This window comes from Sebastes umbrosus, chromosome 7, assembly GCF_015220745.1.
Source record: "Sebastes umbrosus isolate fSebUmb1 chromosome 7, fSebUmb1.pri, whole genome shotgun sequence".
NCBI lineage: Eukaryota > Metazoa > Chordata > Actinopteri > Perciformes > Sebastidae > Sebastes > Sebastes umbrosus.
This window is the reverse complement of record NC_051275.1, coordinates 26,927,506-26,948,511: the sequence shown is the minus strand read 5'-3', so window position 1 is coordinate 26,948,511 and position 21,006 is coordinate 26,927,506. Positions and strand designations below refer to the sequence as shown.

At 39.0% G+C, this 21,006-nt stretch overlaps 1 protein-coding gene across 1 annotated transcript in view; it reads left to right on the top strand.

Moving 5' to 3' along the window:
• Positions 1-15,607: 15,607 nt before the first annotated feature.
• b3gat1a (beta-1,3-glucuronyltransferase 1 (glucuronosyltransferase P) a) overlaps positions 15,608-21,006 on the top strand; it is a 194,149-nt gene continuing 188,750 nt past the window's right edge. Inside the window, exon 1 of the mRNA XM_037775205.1 lies at positions 15,608-15,725. The gene's annotated coding sequence lies outside the window, so the exon portion shown is untranslated. The remainder of the gene's footprint in view (positions 15,726-21,006) is intronic.

Below are 21,006 nucleotides of genomic sequence, written 5' to 3'. Positions count from 1 at the left end.
CAAAGATAAAACATAATTAAAGTATCTAGTTAGTAAAAAATAGGCTAAAACACACAATGAGAGACATTGTAATTAGTCTTGTCTCGCTCAGATTAATGTTCACACTGGACGATCCTGCGGTATAGTATTTGATATGTAATGCAGGAAGTGCTGTGATGTTGATATAATGCAGCAGAAAGTAAAGTTGTGGAGGTCAGGGTGGTGGATTGGCATGTAATAAGGTTTCCACCAGTGTATTGCAAGCCCGGCGGCCCTTTTTAAAATGTTTTGTAGCGAACTCCTTTAAGGAATAACTCAATGTGTAGTTTGTGTGCTTAACGTTAGCAAGTGTCGGTGACATAGACCGTGTTTGTTTACTAGAAAGTTAATGTGTCTTTTCGGGTGGACGTTGAGTATGAAGTTATCAGAAACGTCATAGCTGTGAACGTAGTAGTGCAGTGTGTACAATTTAGATATATGCTACAACCCCCAGGCCAAGTTCCCGTGTCCAGCCCTGTTAGCCCCGCAGTTAAAGACAACAATGGCTCGTTCGCTTAAATTAAGCTGGCCTTTAAGGCGGACAGCTATTCTCATTTCAGTGACAAGTTGCCCCTCCGAGTTTTGCTAAAATAAAATAAAAATATATCTAAATAAAGCGCTGCAACGTGAGAACAGTCTGTAGTGCAAACAACAAAAAAATCAGAAATGGACTTTCACTGTCAGTGCTCGTGTGACAATAGAGATGACACTATGTCGTGGGCAGTCTGCTGTTCATCTCAGTAAATGGACCAGGGGTTGCCTCCTTCCCTGCCCGGAGATTTGCAGAGATGTGGGTGAAAGAGGGGCGACAGACCGTAGATGACACCTTTATAGGAAATCAGGAAAAAAAGACAGACGTCCGTCATCAAAGCAGACTGTTTTCTTAGTCTGAAAAGTAGGAATATACTGCAGCCTATTTATTTTTATGTTGAAAGCACGTTGTGCTATTGCATTTTGTGATTATTTTCTATTAAGTATTGAAGTTTATAAATAAGTTTTTTGGCATGCCTGGCCGAGTGGTGCTATCCATGGTACTGAAAGTGGGACAGCTGCAAGAAATAGCCTAACAGGCATCATGTAGTCTATATAGACACACTGTGGTTCGTGATTTATGATTGATGAATAACAGCATTTAAAAAAAATAACCCCTTCTTATTTTCGGTAGTGACAAAGATCCCTTAACCTCAACAAATGAGTTAACCCTAACCACAATGTTTCACTAACCTTAACTAAGTACTTGTTTTAACTCAAACCCAATCTTTCTGTTAATCTGACCAAGTTGTTTTGGGGCCTAAACCTAACCAAATCTTAACCATAGTGTTATTACATCATAGAATGGATTGATCTTTTAACAATTATTTGTAACGGATTTGGATGCCACAGAAAACACTTCTGTGTGTCATTGAAGAAGGCGTGTACAAACAGGGTATTTTGTCATTTAATATGGAGGGCTTGTTGAAGATTGCAGGTACCTGAGCTCCGTTCACGCTACTAACCTTATTGTGGTTACTTTACGTTGTACTAACTGAAGAGAAATACAATGCTTGGGATATTTAGAGATTATACCATACTTATACGTGCCTCACAATAGCAAAAAAGAAAAAGAAAATAACAGTCACAGCGATCACAGAGGAAATGAAGTCGCCTTAGACTTGAATAAATGATTCATGTGTTTTAGCTTTTCTCATATTTCTCATTAGTTCCACATCCAATCCAAATTCTGTTATGTACCCAGAGAGAGGAGATACAGGGGGATAAAACCAGCGGCTGGGTATATAAGGAAACAAGATTTAGCCATAATGACACAGAGTGAATCCCTGTAGATATGCCCGACACAGCACCAACACTTTATCTTGGTTATATCTGACAGCGCCATCATGTAGGCAAATTCCACAAACAGAGATAGGCCATTGTAAATCAAATGAAGGGGAATAAGCTGGTTGATCCCCATCTAATGAGTCCTATCCAGCTCAGGAGCCAGACTGTGACGCCTGAGGAATTTACAGTATTTATTTTACGCACAGAAAAAAATAAGAGCAGCTCTTACAGCTTTCCATGCATCCCTTACTTTTACTGTATAAAAGCATCATGGTGACTAGGGATGCAAGAAAATATAAAAAATATCAAGCATCGCAATATTATGTTTTGTGATATTGATTCTCAAAAGCACTGTTTTGATTTTTTATTAATAGTTTGCATGCAAAGATTAACTCAGTCAAATTCATCTGCAAAGATATGTGCCCTCTGTGATAAATGCAAATGCAGATCTCACTGTTCTGATTGCATAAAAAAAAAAAATTATTCAGATTTTATGAATATGGCAGTTTGTTCTTAACACTATGACAATTTTCCTAAAATGTGATTTAAAAAAATTGCAATGTATCACCTTGCTTACAGTATGGCAATATATTGAATTGTATACCTTGTATCATGATACGTATCATATCACTGGATTCTTACCAATACACAGCCTATCGTACCAGACGCCACACAAGAAAGGAACTATTTTAATAATTCATATACAGTATATTAGAAAATGCATTCTATAAATGTGCCTGTGAATGTCAACAACTTTTCTTAAGGCTGGCCCACACTATTCCATTCATGAACAAGAGTCACTTTACTTTGTACTGAAAATTGAGGAAGGATGGATGGATCAAGTCAAAGACACGATAAATAAACACGCGTTGTTGCCACCAATCAACAAGTTGGTCATCCATTTCTGAGGTCCATCTTACTACATTTTGCATTAGCTCATGCATTAGTTGCGGCCGCAATGATGGCGGTGGTTGTCCTTCCACTTCAGTCAGCTTGGTTTTCAATTGGCGATCATTCTTTCCCTCGTGACTGCGTCATCGGCTGTCCTCGGGGTTCCTCACACACAACAGGATATCCGATCGTAAATATTGAACATGTTTAATATTTAAGATTTTACATCGGTGTGGCCAGGATGGACTTCTGAGCCAATGTGGGGATGTAAAAAACACTCTTAACATACCTCACACCGAAGGGAATATCTGGAAAGATAATCTTTAGAACCATAAAAAAATTGGGGCTTCGCTGACTATTGTCGGGATGGGGGAAACAGGCTCAAAATCGGCTGTGTACCTAACACAAAGTTATGGGTCATTAGAAACAAGTGAAAATTATTCGTGCTTGTCATGTTTGCCAACTGTGAAGACAAAACTTACTAATTTTGACGAATTACTAAAAATGTTACCTTAAAAGCAGGCAACAATATTTCAGAGGTTGTCACATTATCACATCAGCCTTGCTATTATGTGTAGAGTTCTGTATGCTGTCTTCTTCGTACGGCGAAACTTTCTGATGCTTAACATTCATCCACTTTCATTTATTTTGGATGCTAGTACTTCACTTAATGGATGAGGCTGGAATATATTTTGTTAATGTCAATGAATCTCACGAAGAGACCAGAATCAACAATGTCCAAGTCCATCTCTCAATACTCTCTGACTTCCCCAGCCGGTCTGTGGCACCCGTGCCCATTCCTTTCTACTGAAGACATACTGTACATCTCAAAAAAGCTCAGTAATTTCCTGAAACAGCTGGGCATTTGGCGTTGAGCAAACTTCACTCAAACAGGAGTAAACAAGTGTATTTATCGGGGACTCTTTTCAGCAGTGGATTAGTACATATTTCATGCTCTAGTGCAGAGGTTTTCAAAGTGTGAGGCGGGCCACCCCAGGGGGCTCCAAACAGTTTCAAGGGAGGCTCAGTGAATGATGAAAAAATATTACATTAGTTATCAGAAGATGATAGAAAAGCCTAAATGTGTGTGATTTGGTTAAAGAGATGCAGTAGTTTTGGGGAATTCTACTGTGTTTCCCACTTTCTCAGAATCAGAAACTAACAAATGTCTTAGGACAGACCTTTATTTATGTATTTGGTCAGGCTGGTCTTGTACACCGTTCATAGCTATACGTAAAGTAATGCACTGTAATTCTTGTATATCACATAATATTGAACCAGGAAATATAAAGATAATATAGATAAAGTATGCAGGGGGTCGGGGTAGATGGGTGGGCCATAAAACACCAGACTTTCACCCAGAAGACTGCCGTTCGTGTCCCGTGTGTAACCAGAAGTAATTGTTGATTTATTTGTCATGTAAGTAATGCCACTTCTGGAGCTATTTTAAGCCAAACCACCTAAGCCTAATTTAGTAGTTTTGTTACAGTAAGTAGTTTTGTTGCCGAATCCTAACCAAATCGATCTTTTCCTAAGCCTGACTATGTCGTTTTCTTGCCTAATCCTAAGGTAATTGTTTCCTGTGAAGACGGAAGTTTATTTTGAAAAGACAGTATGCATGTCATGAGCAGAAATTGACACGTGTTGCTAGACATTCGTAGAAAAAGGAACGAAAAAGGAACGAAAAAGGAGGACATTTTTCGTAAGATATATCATTGCATGATGAACCGTTGATTTGGTGTAGTCTGAAGTTATGTCAAACAGCAATATCAGGCTATCTTGACTCAATTGTTGAGTGTCTATGGGATGAAATATGATCATACCCATAATCTTATTTATTTACAATATAAAAAAATATAGAATATAACTGCACATGTTTGGCATTAACTGTACCTCCACACACGATGTGTCTCTGTAGCATCAGGACACTTAATACATTTTCAATTAGACAAGACCATCTGTCTCTTTGGTTAAAACTTAACACTCACTGACTGTTGGCTTGTAGTTGGCTGCTTGGCTGTCATGCTTGCCATATTTATATATATATATATAATACTGTGTTTAGATGGAAGCAGCATTATATTGTTTGCTCAATTACAATTAGGAGACATAACACTGTCAATTTACTACCAGACATATGTAGCCACCAAGAAAGATTTGTGGCCAAACTAGAAAGCTTATCTCAGGTAAGAAAGTGTGTAATATGATACTTACATTCAATAATACCATATTATTTATATAAGTAGAACTGATCAGATCACATCTTCCTTAAGTAGTCTTTAATTTGACGCAACAGGGATCATCAAATCACCACGCTGTCACTGAACAATGTTGTTGCACTACAGTGTGTCTAATTTGATTATTATAATAATCGGCATAGTGAGAGAGCTCTATTTTGGGCTGCGATGTTCAAGTAATATTCCTGGCTGCTGGTTCAGTATCAGGATGCAGCACACTGACACAAGGAAGAGTGACAACCCACATATTGATATTTACCATTCTGTGCTCTTGCCTCCCACTGATCAAATAAAATGCACTGTGCACCGAATAAAAGGGCAAGGTTTATTACACTGGCCCAAAGCCGACAACACTGACTTTGTTTTATTTTTTTTTATCACATATTAAAGTTTAAGGCCCAGCATAAACATAAAATCATGGAAAATTAATGAAATTTGAAATATGAATCCTTAAGGCAGATGCATAAACAGTACATGCTTCATTTAGTGCAACATATTTCTGAATGTTACTGTTCGGAAAGGTCCATTATTTGAGTAGCTGCCATTAGTGGAGCCCATTCAAGCTCATGCTATCAGTGGATGATAAGCAGATTAGCGGAGAGGTGGGGTGGGGGATGTTGAGAGTGGGTTCTTGCTTAGATAATGTGCCAGCGTCTCAGCAGCGAGGTTGATAACGGAAAGCAGCTTCTAACCAAAAGCTTCCAAATCAATTTACAGATATGGGCGTTTAGGAGAGGGCAGTGAAAAGGCAAATGTAAAGACAAATTCATGAGCAGATGAGAACGGATGGTGAGGAAGCTACCTGATAGTTTCCAGACATTCAGGGAAAAGAAATGTCTCCACTTAGCTGGACTTTCCCACATTTTCTTAGCAATATGTTCTTAAACTAGGGCTGCCAATCGATTAAAATATTTAAACGCAATTAATCACATGATTGTCCATAGTTAATTGTGATTAGTGGCAAATTAATCACACATTTTTTATCTGTTCAAAATGTACCTTTAAGGGAGATTTGTCAAGTATTTAATACTCTTATCAACACAGGAGTGGACAAATATGCTTGCTTGTGTATGTATATATTTATTTTATTGGAAAACGCTTAACAACACAAAACAATGACAAATATAGTCCAGAAACCTTCACACATTTAGTATAAACAAATATGCTCAAATCTTAACATCGCAAATTCAAGCCCAACAGGCAACAACAGCTGTCAGTGTGTCAGTGTGCTGACTTGACTATAACTTGCCCCAAACTGCATGTGATTATCATAAAGTGGGCATGTCTGTAAAGGGGAGACTCGTGGGTACCCATAGAACCCATTTTCCTTCACATATCTTGAGGTTACAGGTCAAAGGACTCCTTTGAAAATGGCTTTGATAGTTTTTCGTCGCCAAAATTAAGTGTAAGTTTGGAGCGTTATTTAGCCTCGTTCCTGACAAGCTAGTATGAAATGGTTGGTACCAATGGATTCCTTAGGTTTTCTAGCTTCATATGATACCAGTATATTCACTTTAGCTTTAAAACTGAGCAATTGTAAAATCGCAAGTTGCGTTAATGTGTTAAAGAAATTAGGGGTGTTAAAACAAATTTGCGTTAATGTGTTTTTACCGCGTTAACTTTGACAGCCATATCTAAAACTATAATGTATTTGATGCGTTCTCACAGGAACGGTGCTGTGCTATTTTTCAAATATTGCACCATTGTGGATTTTAAACAGGTTTTGAGTTTAATTGACTCAACCAGCTTGCGAAGTCCTGTTTTTGCAACGTTCTTGACATTGACGAGAAATCTCATGAATGTATGTCTCGCTTGGATAGTCACCACGGACCGCAGTTTTTCTTGAGCTGATGTTTACCTGCTTAATATTTGCTGATCACGCGTGCTGAGCTGTCCGTCAAGCAGACAGTAAATTAAGAGGCACAGTCAATCAAACAACTCGTGTGTCCTCCAGTTTTCATTCACTCTGACATGCAGGGTTAGGGCCTGTGTCCATATAGCGTTTTTTTCTGGCTTCATCCCAGCATTCCATCGAAAAAGTGCTCAGAGCACTGTTTCTGTAATGTTTCTTTGACAACAACATCTTGACAACATATCACCACTCCTTACCACCGTTGTATGATTGACTAGAATCGCCCCTTTGTTTTTTATTATCTATTTGGACTACTGTTTGTCTGACACTGTTTTTTCACATCAACCGGAGGGTGCTTGCCCTCATACTTTATATGCATGAGCTTGTCACCGCTCAATCTGACAGCCGTAGAGCAAGGAAGACGATCCGTCAGAGACGACACGCTACAATGATAAAAGCACAATACTAACCAGTAACATTCAGTGTCTGCCCGGTGGATCTGCTCCCGAAAATGGGCTTTTTGGTCTTTGTGATGATACTGTCTGCATGACATATAAAGCTCAGGATAGACAGACACGGCCAAAACAAGCTTCTCCTCTATTTTATACACTGACGTCACCTGCTCTTTTCTGAAAAGTTCAGAGATTTTCAACTAGAAGCCGCACAAAAACGTGGAGCACTCTGAAAAAAGATGCTGGATGCAGCATTTATTCTCAAATGTCACAAACGCTGTCTCCTCATTGGGAACAATTGAAAAAATATCCTGTGGAATCAGGCCCTTTGTATAGTTCTGTTATTTTGGCATAGCTGCTTGTTGCCATTGGTTCCCAGTCCTGTGACCTTACAGACATGTACAACTTCCACAGAAACAATAGTTCAAACAACAACAGTCCTTGTGGCAATATTACACAACACAGTGTGACAATACAATAATGAATGGCTATTGTAATATGTCAACACATTCTCACACCTTGGTCAGTGCCCCTCGGCATCGGAGACTGACGCACAGGGTACCTTTTGGACGGACCAGGGACGCCGTGTCAATATGCGCTCATTACATGTGTAGTGTTCTTTCAAAATAAACTTCAGTTTTCACAGGAAGTTAGGTTTAGGCAACACAACCACTTAGTTAGGTTTAGGAAACGGTCATGGTTGACATTAGCTTCACTGACTAGCGACTCACGTGACTCACGGGACTGACGATACTAAACGAGTCACGTGACTAAAGACTGACGTGACAAAATAAGTCATCGTTACTTTTAGTTTCACACGGGACACACTTACACTGGAGTTAGTTGAAAGCCCAATTCATCACAAACTATCGCTAAAGGGTGCCTCCGTGTGTCAGTTTCAAATGGCGAGGGGCACTGACCAAACGGCGATATTTGATGAGTTGGGAGTGAGAACAGGTTGAATGCGCAGATGTTTTAATTGAGAGACGTGTCAGGCTGTGAAATCTCTCTGATGACCAAGTAGAGCAAATACAGACACACTGATTGGATATCACAGCAGAACACACAGAGGAGACAGGAAGAGCCTTTGGTCCTTTTCCAGCCATCTGGATTCACCTTGAAAGGTGTGGATGACAACAGCAACACATGCACGCACGCACGCACGCACGCACGCACGCACACACACAAACACACACACACACACACACACACACACACACACACACACACACAAACACATACACACACACAGAGAGAGAGAAGAATCATCAAGTCCTCCAAAATACTCCCATGTGTTTCATGTGTATTTATGATCTGTATGCAAATTTTTAACATGTGCTGTACTTTAGTTTATCAACTGAATATTAAAAAATAATTTGTATCTAGTGCAACATCTTCATGTTTGACTTTAAAATTGACACTTTAAATAGATTTCTAACACATTGGTAAATATTTAGAGAGACAAACGACTGTAAAAGCATGAACAACTGTTTTATCATTTTTTATTAAACAAAAATAATTAATTGTATTCATATTTACATGTAAGAAATGATTAATGTAACTATCTATTCATAGCAATGTTTGAATAATTTGCAGACAATCATATCCCCTGATACTTTGCCTCGCAGACCATCTACTTTCTGGCTGGATACCTGTGCTGTGTTCACATTGATATTGTGATGGGAAAAGGAAAGTAATTTTCTCTGAATAAAAAACGTATGCGCACGGGGAAAGCACCTGTGGGTGAAGCTGTCTTTGTAAAGCGGATTGATCATACCTGGTCACGTAATGCCCCCAAAGTGAAACTCTGTCGACCGGCTTCTTGGCACCGCAGCCCGTCTCCCTCCACGCCGCTACTGGGTGAGAGAATGAGGAGCCCCGGCAAAGGGGCGCCGTTCATCTGCATGCACACTTGCACTGCAGAGCCGGCCAAAAACGACAATGCCTCACCCCTCGGTGAGGGAAATGACAGAAGAATTGGCAGCAAGCCAGTAAATAGCAAAGCAGTCCATTTCATTTCTTTGTATTCATGTAATAAAATAAATATACAAATATCAATTAGATGGTAATTTGCATTAGAAATGATGCACAACAACAACATGTTGGTTATAATAATCATCCACTTATAGTGATCAATTTGACCCAGACAGACGTGCTCAGTATAAGCAGTTTCCACTGTATATTGAAATTCAATAAATATACGTGAGTTTTGCTATCCTCTGTATGAAATCAAGAGCCATAGATTTGCTGCACTGCATGTGATAATTGAATTGAATTTATTTCCCTCACACATATTCGGCTTAATTGCTTAGAACCAAATGGAAATTAAACTATAATTATGCTCTCTGCAGATTTTATGGTTTAAAAATATTGCACTTGACATATATTATTGCCTTAAACTTGTGGGGTTAGAATGATGATAAGTTGCCTCGGCCATAGTGCTTTTCACAAAACCTACAAAGTCCAACATTTACATGTTATGACACATGAATAAGAAGTATGATAATAAAATGAACTTGTGTGACAGGGCAGAAATCTTCTGGGTGCATTTCCCGCTGTGCCATCAGACTCTCAAGGAAATGTCTTTTCTCCAAAAGCTTAAAACAACATCTCAGACAGGCCAGTGTCAGGCGAGACTATTTTTATGAGCCACAGTTTGTCTTGTAGCTTTCCTGAACATCCAGATTTCACACAAAGATGAAGAACAGACTTGCACTTTAAGATATCGAAGTCTGTCCTGAATCGACAAAAGCTTGGGATCCTTCATGAAAGAAATTGTTCAAAACTAAAATATAGCTGCACATAGGCCTACCTGCTTTCAGGGTCATTCTAACACTTCAGTTTGACCAAATCGGAGTGATTAATAGCTATGCTACATACTGCCATTCACTTGCAACAAAACACACGTACATGCCCTTTGTGACCGCCTCATGTTAACAACACAAAGAAAACGGAAATCCTAAATATCGTATCTGCATTTGTGCAGATCTCTATTGCATTGTCTGTATCAAAGGGCTCTTGCATGTAGAGCATGACCAGGCAAAGGGTCATCTGGAGCACTTTCATTAGCACCTTATCTGCCTAGCTTGTGTTGTTAGCAGCAGCAATTGACCTTTCGCTAAACCTCGTCCCCCCATTGCCTCTCTGTCAAGCTGTTAGAGCTGCATGGAGCCGACACTGTCACTATCTACACTCCCTGCATAAATATCTAGCTAATTTTCCGGTGTAAAGCGATTAAAAAGATAAAGATAGAAGCTAAAGCCTACAGATGTTAAAGTGATCCATCACACCACCTGGTGATCAAGAGAGAAGACAATGAAGGTAAGGAACAACACTGTTCCTGTAAAGCCGGGTAGGTCTTAATTAACTGTTACAATCATTACAAAGCAAAAGCAGCATGTGTATACATTCAGTATACCTTCAGTAGCCAGCATACCATAGTGGTAACACTAGTTAATGATGTGCTAACGTACTCTGCTAATGTGAGCTCCACAGGCTTTTACATAGAAACGTAATGTTTAAGAAACGTATCTCCTTCCAACCTCTCCAGGTAACGAGTATCACTTTTATACAATGTTCAACTAGCTCTTTAGAAATCCACAAAACCAGCCTGAAAGTGAAGTAAATCTGAAACGATTGCATTAGAGTCTATAGAGATAGTTGTCGGACCTCAGTCATAGCTGGCCGATGCTATACTATAATTGGCCAGTCTGTGTTAGAGGGGCGGGACTTAGCAAAGGGTCAATTATGAGCTTTAACGGCAACTTTTTAAAGTTCACCAACCTATGCGCGTAGCTTCTCATGCAGCTTGTGGCATTTTGTCTCACAATAGTCCATCTTATTGTTTACCAACTGATGTTTTTCCATCACAAATTAACCCATCACACAGTTGAGCCTTAAACTAATAGCCAATGATGACACACTTGAGTGTTCTGTAATCTCTCCCAGCCAGTCTAATTTTGTATGTTAAGGTTGTATTTGACATTTTGACAGTTTGACGTATGCGGCTGTCTACGATGTTGAACATTTAAATTACACCACGCAGAGGCAATGGCACGGCTCATTTAATCATTTTGAAAATAAAAAGTCAGAGAAATGATTTGCTTGTCCGTCGGGTGACATGTGGCAAAGATGCATTTCTTGCTCTGAGCAGGTTTGTATGGAAATGGATCACTGTGGATTTAAAAAAAAAAAAAAAACAGGCCTCCAGGAGAAATTCTATCTGCTGTTGTTTATACAAGATGATGAATGATTGTGGAGGTAACTGTGAGCACATTTTAATCATTTGCCCATCATTTCTGGAAGCTGGTGAGCTTTATTGAGAGTTTTGTTGTTTTGGTGGAACCTCTTTTATGGTCATTAATATATTAACGCAGTGCTTACTGTTGTATTGTTAAACCTTGGCGGTGTATGCAAATTCATGTGCATTGGCTAAGGATCTTCTTGGTGGCTGTGGCTCAGAGGTAGAGCGGGTCGTCCACTCCAGTCACATGTTGAAGTGTCCTTGGGCAAGACACTGAACCCCAAATTGCTCCTGAAGGATGTGCGATCGGTGTGTGAGTGAGCATTTAGATTAGATCTTGATGGGCAGGTTGACACCTTGCATGGCAGCCTCTGCCATTAGTGTATGAATGTGTGTGTGAATGGGTCAATGCTGACATGTAGTTTAGGGCGCTCTGAGTGATCAGAAGACTAGAAAAACGTTGTATAAATGCAAGTCCATTTACCATTCACCATTTCTTTGAGAACTGTGCCAATCAAGATGAATAATGATTGTCCATAGTTAATCATGAATAATCGCACATTTTTTATCTGTTCAAAATGTACCTTAAAGGGAAATTTTTCAACTTATTAATACTCTTATCAACATGGGAGTGGGCAAATATGCTTGCTTGAAAAATATTGTCCAGAGACCCTCATAGGTACTGCATTTAGCATAAAAAATATGCTCAAATCATAATATGGCAAACTCAAGCCCAACAGGCGACAACAGCTGTCAGTGTGCTGACTTGACTATGACTTGCCCCAAACTGCATGTGATTATCATAAAGCTAGCATGTCTGTAAAGAGGAGACTCGTGGGTACCCATAGTACCCATTTTCATTCACATATCTTGAGGTCAGAGGTCAAGGGACCCCCTTGAAAATGGCCATGCCAGTTTTTCCTCACCAAAGTTTAGTGTAAGTTTGGAGCGTTATTTAACCTCCTTCTTGACAAGTTAGTATGACATGGTTGGTACCAATGGATTCCTTAGGATGTTTAGTTTCATATGAAACCAGTAGCTTCACTCTAGCTTTAAAGCCTGCTACAAACTAAAAATCGCTAATTGCGTTAATGCGTTAAAGAAATTAGTGGCGTTAAATCAAATTTGCGTTAACCCATTTTCATGTTAACTTTGACAGCCCTAATGAAAAGGTAAAAAGTCACAGAGAAAGATATTTGAAAATTACTAAAGTATACCTATTTGTGGTTCACAGTTGATCGGAAACTATATAAATTGTTCTGACGCTGTGAATCCCATAACCCTGAGATTTATTTGACTCATATCCTCAGAATATTGCATTCGCCCTGAGAAAAATGTCAACCACACAAAATGCCAATGTTTTATTACAGGGCAAGTCTTAAATGAAAGAAAGAACTGAAATATGCTCTGTAGCTGAGAAGCCACAGGCTTCGGACCACTGAGGCTTCAGCTGGAGCCTGTTGAAGCCTAAAGAGGCGAGCTAGCTCTCCTCCTTTTGCTGTAATAACCAGCTGTTGTTGATTGAACCACAGTGCCTGGAGGAGTACACAGGCAGATGCTCTGGTGACACGGAGAACGACGAGCACCGTCTGCCAGCATCTGTATCACCGCACACACACACACACACACACAGAGCTCTCAGCTGGGACAGTAATTGTCCACCAGATCAAATGAATGTGGACAATCACTACAGAGGCTCATCAAGAGAACCTCTAGTCTCCCACAGTAGAGTACAAGGACCCAGGCTGTTGTGCATCCCTGAATGACAGTAATGAGTGAGTGATCTGGAGAGGTTTGTTTTTGATTGTAAGCTGCTTAGTGTGACTGAGTGGAACATGTGCATTTTGGAGTATTTAGATATTTTTAAACCTGATTGTAAAAACTTGAAATTAGCCGAGTAATAATGTTGAATCAAAATCTTGAATCAGGATCGACTAACAACAACATTCCTCGCTTTCCAGATTAGGTTTTGCAGTCACAGAGCTTGCATGTCATATTCTCCACATATATACCCTTAACCCTATATATATTATTATATATACCCTATAGGAATCCATTGGTACCAACCATGTCATACTAGCTGGTCGAGAAGGAGACTAAATAACGAAGTTACGCTAAATTTTTCTCGAGGAAAAACTTGCGTGGCCATTTTCAAAGGGGTCCCTTGACCTCTGACCTCAAGATTGTTTTGTGTTAATTGATTTCCAATAATAGATATATACATATATTTGCCTAAAGCAAACATATTTGCCCACTCCTATGTTGATAAGAGTCTTAGATACTTGACAAATCTCCCTTTTAATGTACATTTTGAACAGATAAAAAAATGTGCGATTAATTTGTAATTAATCACGATTAACTCTGGACAATCATGCGATTAATCGGGATTAAATATTTGAATAGATTGACAGCCCTAATATATATGGTTGCTTGCGTATTTTTCTGGTAAGGATGAAGGCCAAAAGACACTCACCAAGCTTTGATCATAAGTGAATCACACAGGTCAGAGTCAGACCATGATCAGATGAAACCTGGAGCCTCACAGTGGGGGTTCTGAGCTGGGCTGCACGGCAAATATCAAGTATGTTTCATTTTGAACAAGACCAGCAGTTATTGGGGATTGCTAGCTGACGATTCTGTGGAATGACCCTGTAAAAAGTCTCTTTGATATCGTGGTAATCCTTTTGGACTGTAAGATCAAAGATCAGTACACAGATAAAGCATTGTAATGCTGCCAAACACTTAAATTAAACCAGTGGGTTACTTCAATGTCGGCAACATTGATGTAACGATGTAATAGTTAATCACCCCTGGATTGTGCACTTAAAGCTGCATTAAACTATTTTGACCACTAGAAGGAGAAAGACTAAACAAAATCAAAGCAGTGAGTCAAAATACATTCATCAACTTGTCGAGTTTTTAAACAAATACCCACTTACACATCCAGGAGACATCACGAGCATCCCATACAAACAAAATAGAGACCCACTCCTAAAAACATTGCTCCATAGCACTACTAGTGGTCAGAAACTCCTACCTTTACATTCTCAGTGGTTTGATGCTGGGCAGGTAGTAAGAAAGAACAACCATTGGTTCGGTGGCGCTACAAACAATGATCTGAAAGCTGCTTAGAGCTGCAGAGTCGTGTTGATTCTCAGTGGGATCGGCATCACTATAACAACCCTTTCATATTTAAGGGAGTCGTTTTTAATGTTAATGTCAAAATTATCACTTGATGGAACTTGACTAGACAGCTTACAGCATTAGGTTGTAAGCGTTTGTGTTAAAACTATTAATTAAATGATAGCGTAAGAATTTGACATTTATTTAAATGTCTCTACTATTTACAGAAAAGGACTTTCAAAGCCTTGGTCAGATAACTCTGTTAAACATCATATTTGTGTCATGTACTACTATTACTGAACTTTTATCTTTTTAAAATGTCTGTTCTCTCCTCTTAATGATCAGTTTTAAAGCTGAAAATAAGGTATTTCAAATAAACTGTACTGGATTCACCCTATATATTTTGCAATGCAATGGATAAAGACACAGCAATGTCACCAGATTACAAATAATAAGTCTATTAAATAAAAAAAGAAATAAAAGGAAACTGAGAGTCGATACCACTTTTATCTTGAATAAACCAGAGATCCATGTCCTGGCTGATAGCACAGTGGAGTTAGTCAATATGTTGATTAGATGTAAGAAAGTAATTGGATATCAATCCACTGATCTTTGGACTGATTAATAATGTTTAACTTAATGAGGTTGAAGGATTTAATGTCTGCTGTCTGACTATGAGGATGAGAGATCTGTACTCGCTGTATATTGTGACTCCGCCACACATTTAGGGGAAGGATATATGAATATAAATATTAAATGGTTTCATACTCACATATAGCCAACACTGGTCAGGTCAGGTGATCACTCAGGTGATCTGTTTCCTCCTGGATCACAGGTGTAAGGGGGCGTGGCCAGGGGGACAAAGGGAAGAGAATTGTTTGGGGTGGAGAAAAAGGAAATGTTACATGGAGGAGTAATAAAGAGCTAGGCAGCCTTTAGCTGAGAGGGGGAAAAGCAGGTAGCTCCTTTTATGGTCGTACCTCGTCCACATGAAGTGAACAAGGAAATCAGTGATTTGAGGACCATAATTATTGAGCACAGGACTGGAAATCAAGCCAAGGCTGGATTACCATTTCCCAATACTACGTCCTGTGAGTTTGATTCTTTTGGGGTGTTTTTTTGCAATGCATTGCTTCTCCTGATTTGTATTTTTGCATTTTGAAGGGAGGACATGTGTTACATTTTAGTGTTTTGGACATTTTGGTTGGATTATGCGGCCTCATTGAGGAGGACAAACCTTGTTGACATTCAAGTGGACATTGGTTATTTTCTTGTGAACTTATTTGGGGCGGGGGTTGTTTTCTTTATAACTTGTGTTGAAGCATACATTTAAGTTTCCATATAGTGCATTCCTCTGTTGTCAGAAGGGTTTTAAAGGCACACACATTCTTTGAATTTCTTCTTCAGGTCTTAATATCACCGTAGCTCTCGAATTATAATTGTAACGAATAGAGACGCACCGATCAATTGGCTGCCGATCGAAATGGCCAATTTTCAGCAGATTGACTATGACGCGTGATCTGCTGACCGGTCTTATATTTCCAACTTTTTGCTGGTCACATTAACACGTGCCACATGATAATTTTGTGTTGCACACCCAATGACACAGAATAACGTCACAGCCACACACACACACACACTCACAGCCACACACACTCACAGCCACACACACAGTGTGGAAGTTCTTCAGCGTGAGTGAAGAAGACATAAAGCTTGCAATCTGTCTCAACTGCGAGTCCAAAATAAGTCGTGGAGGAACAACCATAAAACATTTGGAACAACTAACCTAATCAGACGTTTATTATATTGTAATTCATTCCCATGATGCTGCTCAGAGTAATCACAGTGATCAGCTCGTCTGCAGACAGCACGGGGTCTCTCCCTACCACTATAGATGACAATAACAAACCAGGAAAAGGATAACATTTTGAATTTTTCACAGTTTAGACTGACTTTGGAATTGTTGAAATTATTTTCTGGGATGTTCCGGGACGTGGGTGAAAAAAGTTAGTCTGGCGCCTTGCTGTCAATTATAGTTCTTTGAAAGAAAATCGGAATAGGCAGACTTTTAAAAAATTGGAAAAGAAAATTGCAATCGCTGCATCTCTTCTAACTAAGCTTAAAATTTAAGATGATTGTTATAATATAAACCCCTCATATCTGAATCACTGACTGCACAACTCTCTGTGACAAGAAACCTGAAAGTCTGGAGAGGTAAGCAACCACAATCTGTACAGTAGTTTAAAGATTGAAAAGTCTTGAAATGCTGGTTATTCAAACCTATGAAGAAGTTCCCAAACACTTGATTACTGTTTAGTGGCACTTTAGTAAGGGTTGGTTTCTATATTACAATACTTGGTGCTAAATGAAACATAATGAAATATGATAAATGACTAAATAAATTGAATCATAAATGCTGTAGCATGTTGCCAATAGATCATTTCCAATTCATTAGTGCTCAAATATGTGTAATCAACCTAAAAAGTTATCATAATTTTTGCTAATGATTTATAAACCACAGCTTATGTATTACTAAGTCATTGTTACTAAAATATTCATGAATGTTAATATGTTACACTGGACTGCACTCTTGTTTAACTAATATAAATTATTTGTTAGTACATTAACATCTGTTAAACATATATACAAGCTTTTGCAGCTTTTAATCACAATATTAAAACCCTCCCTTGTAAAAGAAACATTAACTTTTTGTAAGACTGAAGTTTTTAAGCCATTTAACCTTCATGGATGAACTCTTAACAAAAATATTTTGCAGTTCAATATGTAAAGTCGTTGAAGCTTCACTTCTTCACTATTAACCAGTAGTTTTTCAAGGCTTCGCACAGCTTGTCATTTCAAAGTTTCACCTTGAATTTGATATGCAGGTTAAATTTTTTTTAAATTGTTTAGTTTATTATGGAGCCATTGAATCATTTATCAAATCCACATGTGTTCTACAAGTCAAATATGTTGCATGTCATTACATATTTGCCTGCTTTGGTCCTGAATGTGACCTAGATGGTCCACAGAAGGCTGAGTCCGCCTTTGTGCCCTTGATTTAAACCCATTATCCTTTCACTCTGGCAGGTTCAGAGTATCAGATGCTGCCACAGTCTTTAAGCCCTGCCAGGAAACATCCCAATATTATGTTTCCCATTTGATTTATTTATTCACTCAGAGTCACCATCCTGGCAGTATTTAGACACAGGCTGGATGAGTATTATAAAGAGGGTCTGTCCCTTCTGCAATTTATCATATTGAAATAGTTTCTATTAAAATTATGTTCTTTTTAGAGATGTTCTGACACAATTTTTTCCTTACCGATTCCGATACCTGAACTTGCGGTGTCGGATGAGTACTGATCTGATACCAGGGGGATAACAAAAAAATATAGCTATTATTATTATTATTATTATTATTATTATTATTATTATTATTATTATTATTATTATTATTATTATTAATAAACAGCTGCTTACTACTGAGCATGCATGAATGTGATATGATTACTATCTTTGTTGTGTGACCTGGCTCAGGTTAAACCATTTATAAAACATGAACAAATACATACAGAGAATGAACGCAGAAGACCTTTCTTTTATTATTCAGTTTTACTTGTTGGATTTCCCACTGTGACATGTTTCCAAATTGCTGACATTTTCCTTGCTCTGACTAGCGTTACCGTTACTCTCTCCACTAGCACCGCACTGTTGTTGTTTGATATCATCACTTGACAAACTACCTGCAATCAGTTCTTCTTCGCTGCTCTAAAGCAGTAGTTGAAAGTGGCAGACATGATACATGCAGGGCAACAGCACAGTGAAGGCTACTGTTTTGGAGCGGAGAAGAAGAATTGATTTACGATTAAACACATTTTTTTTTTTCTGGGTTATTAAATTATGGTATCGAATCGGTGCATAGACTGACGAACTCGCCGATACCGAATTTTGGGCAGTATCAGACACATTTCTGATACTGGTATCGGTATCGGAAAAAACTCTAGTTATTATTATGGAAACCTATAGCTGGCTGGAGTCTTTTTGCAATTAATGCAATACTTAAGTGTTGTTATTTGCATTTATTTGACTCCATTACATCAAATTTGTGGGAATGTGTTTAAAAGTGTATATCGTATATCTCACAAGGCTTTGATGAAGGTGGAGGAAATTAAGACCATTATGAGATCCAATATCAGAGATGGAGCGCAATGGCATGTTAACACCATCCGTTACAGAAGGAGCAGAGATGTTATTGTTTTTACCTTGAGCATACCATTGCATTTGGTGAGTAACCCCAGAATGTACACTTTTAGCGATTAAGATAGCAGATTCTATCCATCTATAAATCTATTGCAGTCCCTCTGGAAAAACCTCTGCCAGATCCAGGACAGTTTCTCCTTGACGAGCAGTCACAGCAGTATGTTAAGCCATAGGTACTTTACCAGGACGACTGGGAATATGATGCAGCAGATTCTATTTTCAGCCTCGGCACATGAGCTCCGATCGCTGGGAGGGGTGAGGAAACACAGAGCTGGCTGAAGGTAGAACAGCTTGGTTACACACTTGGCCAGTATCCATCAACTCAGTTTAACTCATCAGTGTGCTGGTTAATGAGGACAGATGACATTGTGGTCCCTTAACACAACATTACGATTCAAATCCTTTTACCCGACTGTAGTGGGAAAACTATAACAGACAGCTATGGGAGGTTGTGTCAACAAACGGAGGAAGTGAATAACTGCAAGAAGAGGAGCGATGTGGGAAGAGGAGAGGAGTGGTCAAGGGATGACAGAGCAGTCTAAGAATAGGAGGCGACGGGACAAGGTGATAAAGGACAGGACAGTGGAAGGAGAGGCAGGAGAGGAGAGGGCATGAGAGCAGAGACGGGATTGGAGAGGATAGGGTGGTAGAGAACAGGACTGAGTCATCATTATGGTAATGGAGAGTGGTAGTGAGCGCAGAGCAGCCGAACCGCGCTGACTCACTCAAATGCACTTTCAGTAAAACATGGAATGTCATAGAGCACCCCAGGGAGAGGATGATCAGTCCAAGGTTAGAAAATACACACAGCACTTCATTTGTCTGTTGTTCAGCTTCAGGCCGTCCCCCTTGTTAGACTCCAGAAAGAGATCCTGTCTACAGTCACGGGATGAAACTCTAGTGTTCATTTTCTATGGTATACAACTCTCTGTCATAACTGATCGTTTGCAAATCCCTGCACCTCTTAGTTCACGCTGTTATCATACACCCTTCATAGCTATACCTACGAAAGGTAGTGCACTGTAATTATTATACATTAGGGGTGGGAAAAAAATTGATTCACCTATGTATCGCAATTTGTTTTTTTACAATTTTGAAATAGATTTTTTATTGCCAGAATCGATTAATGCTTCATTTGAGTCTAAACGGAGGTAGAGGAAAGTTATTGCCTTTATTGTTGTAGTCAGAGTAACGGGATGTCATACCTGTCCTGTGTCCTTCAACCAAAACAAACCGCAGCCGGCCGTAGCAAGCCGAAACTACAAACAGGAGGGTCCGCGTGGATACGAGCTGCACCCTCACATTTGAAATCCAACATGGTAAATACTACACATACAGAAAAGTATGGAAACACTTTGGGTTTCACACATTTCCAGGAAAAGCAGAGCTAGACATCATGGCTAAAGCTGCATGCTAACTCTGTCATGGACAGGAAATGTTATCGTATTGCGGTAACGTGCGGTCAAGCCAGCCGTCACTCTCATCTCTGTGCTCAAATTGGCCGACGCTACAACTATAGAGCACCCATATAATGACATTTATGTTAAATGCATTCAAACGGCCCCGATGGAGCTGATCATAGATGTATAAAGAGAACGGAGCTACAGAAGTAACATTTATGACCATTTTTGAAAATGTATTTCTAGTTAAACTGCAAATCTACTATAGGCTAATATCCTGGTTATTTTTTTGATTAAAAAAAGCTGTAATCTGAGTTTTGTGTGCAATAAAGTTGATTGATTGATAAAAGCTGGTAAATAATCTTACTTTTAGCAAATAATAAAAAGCTTTGATTTTAAAAGCTTGATTTCAGTGCATCATCTGTATGCAGTATGGTAAAGAGAGGGGTAGGTATCCAATATTTCTGCAAGCTCAGTTGAACCATCAGTACCCTCCTAATGAGCTGCTAATGAGTGTGAAACAGAGTGTGGAGTGCCAGATGCCCTGCCCCTTTAACCTAATAACTCATAATTGTGGTTCGTACTGTAAATTACTGCATCACATAAACTGATTATAAATATCGATATGATGCCTTAAGGACTTTTATACCCCACTTTGTCAATTAGCATACCTGATTTCACAACTATCACAATTATCTTTCAATTTGGTATCA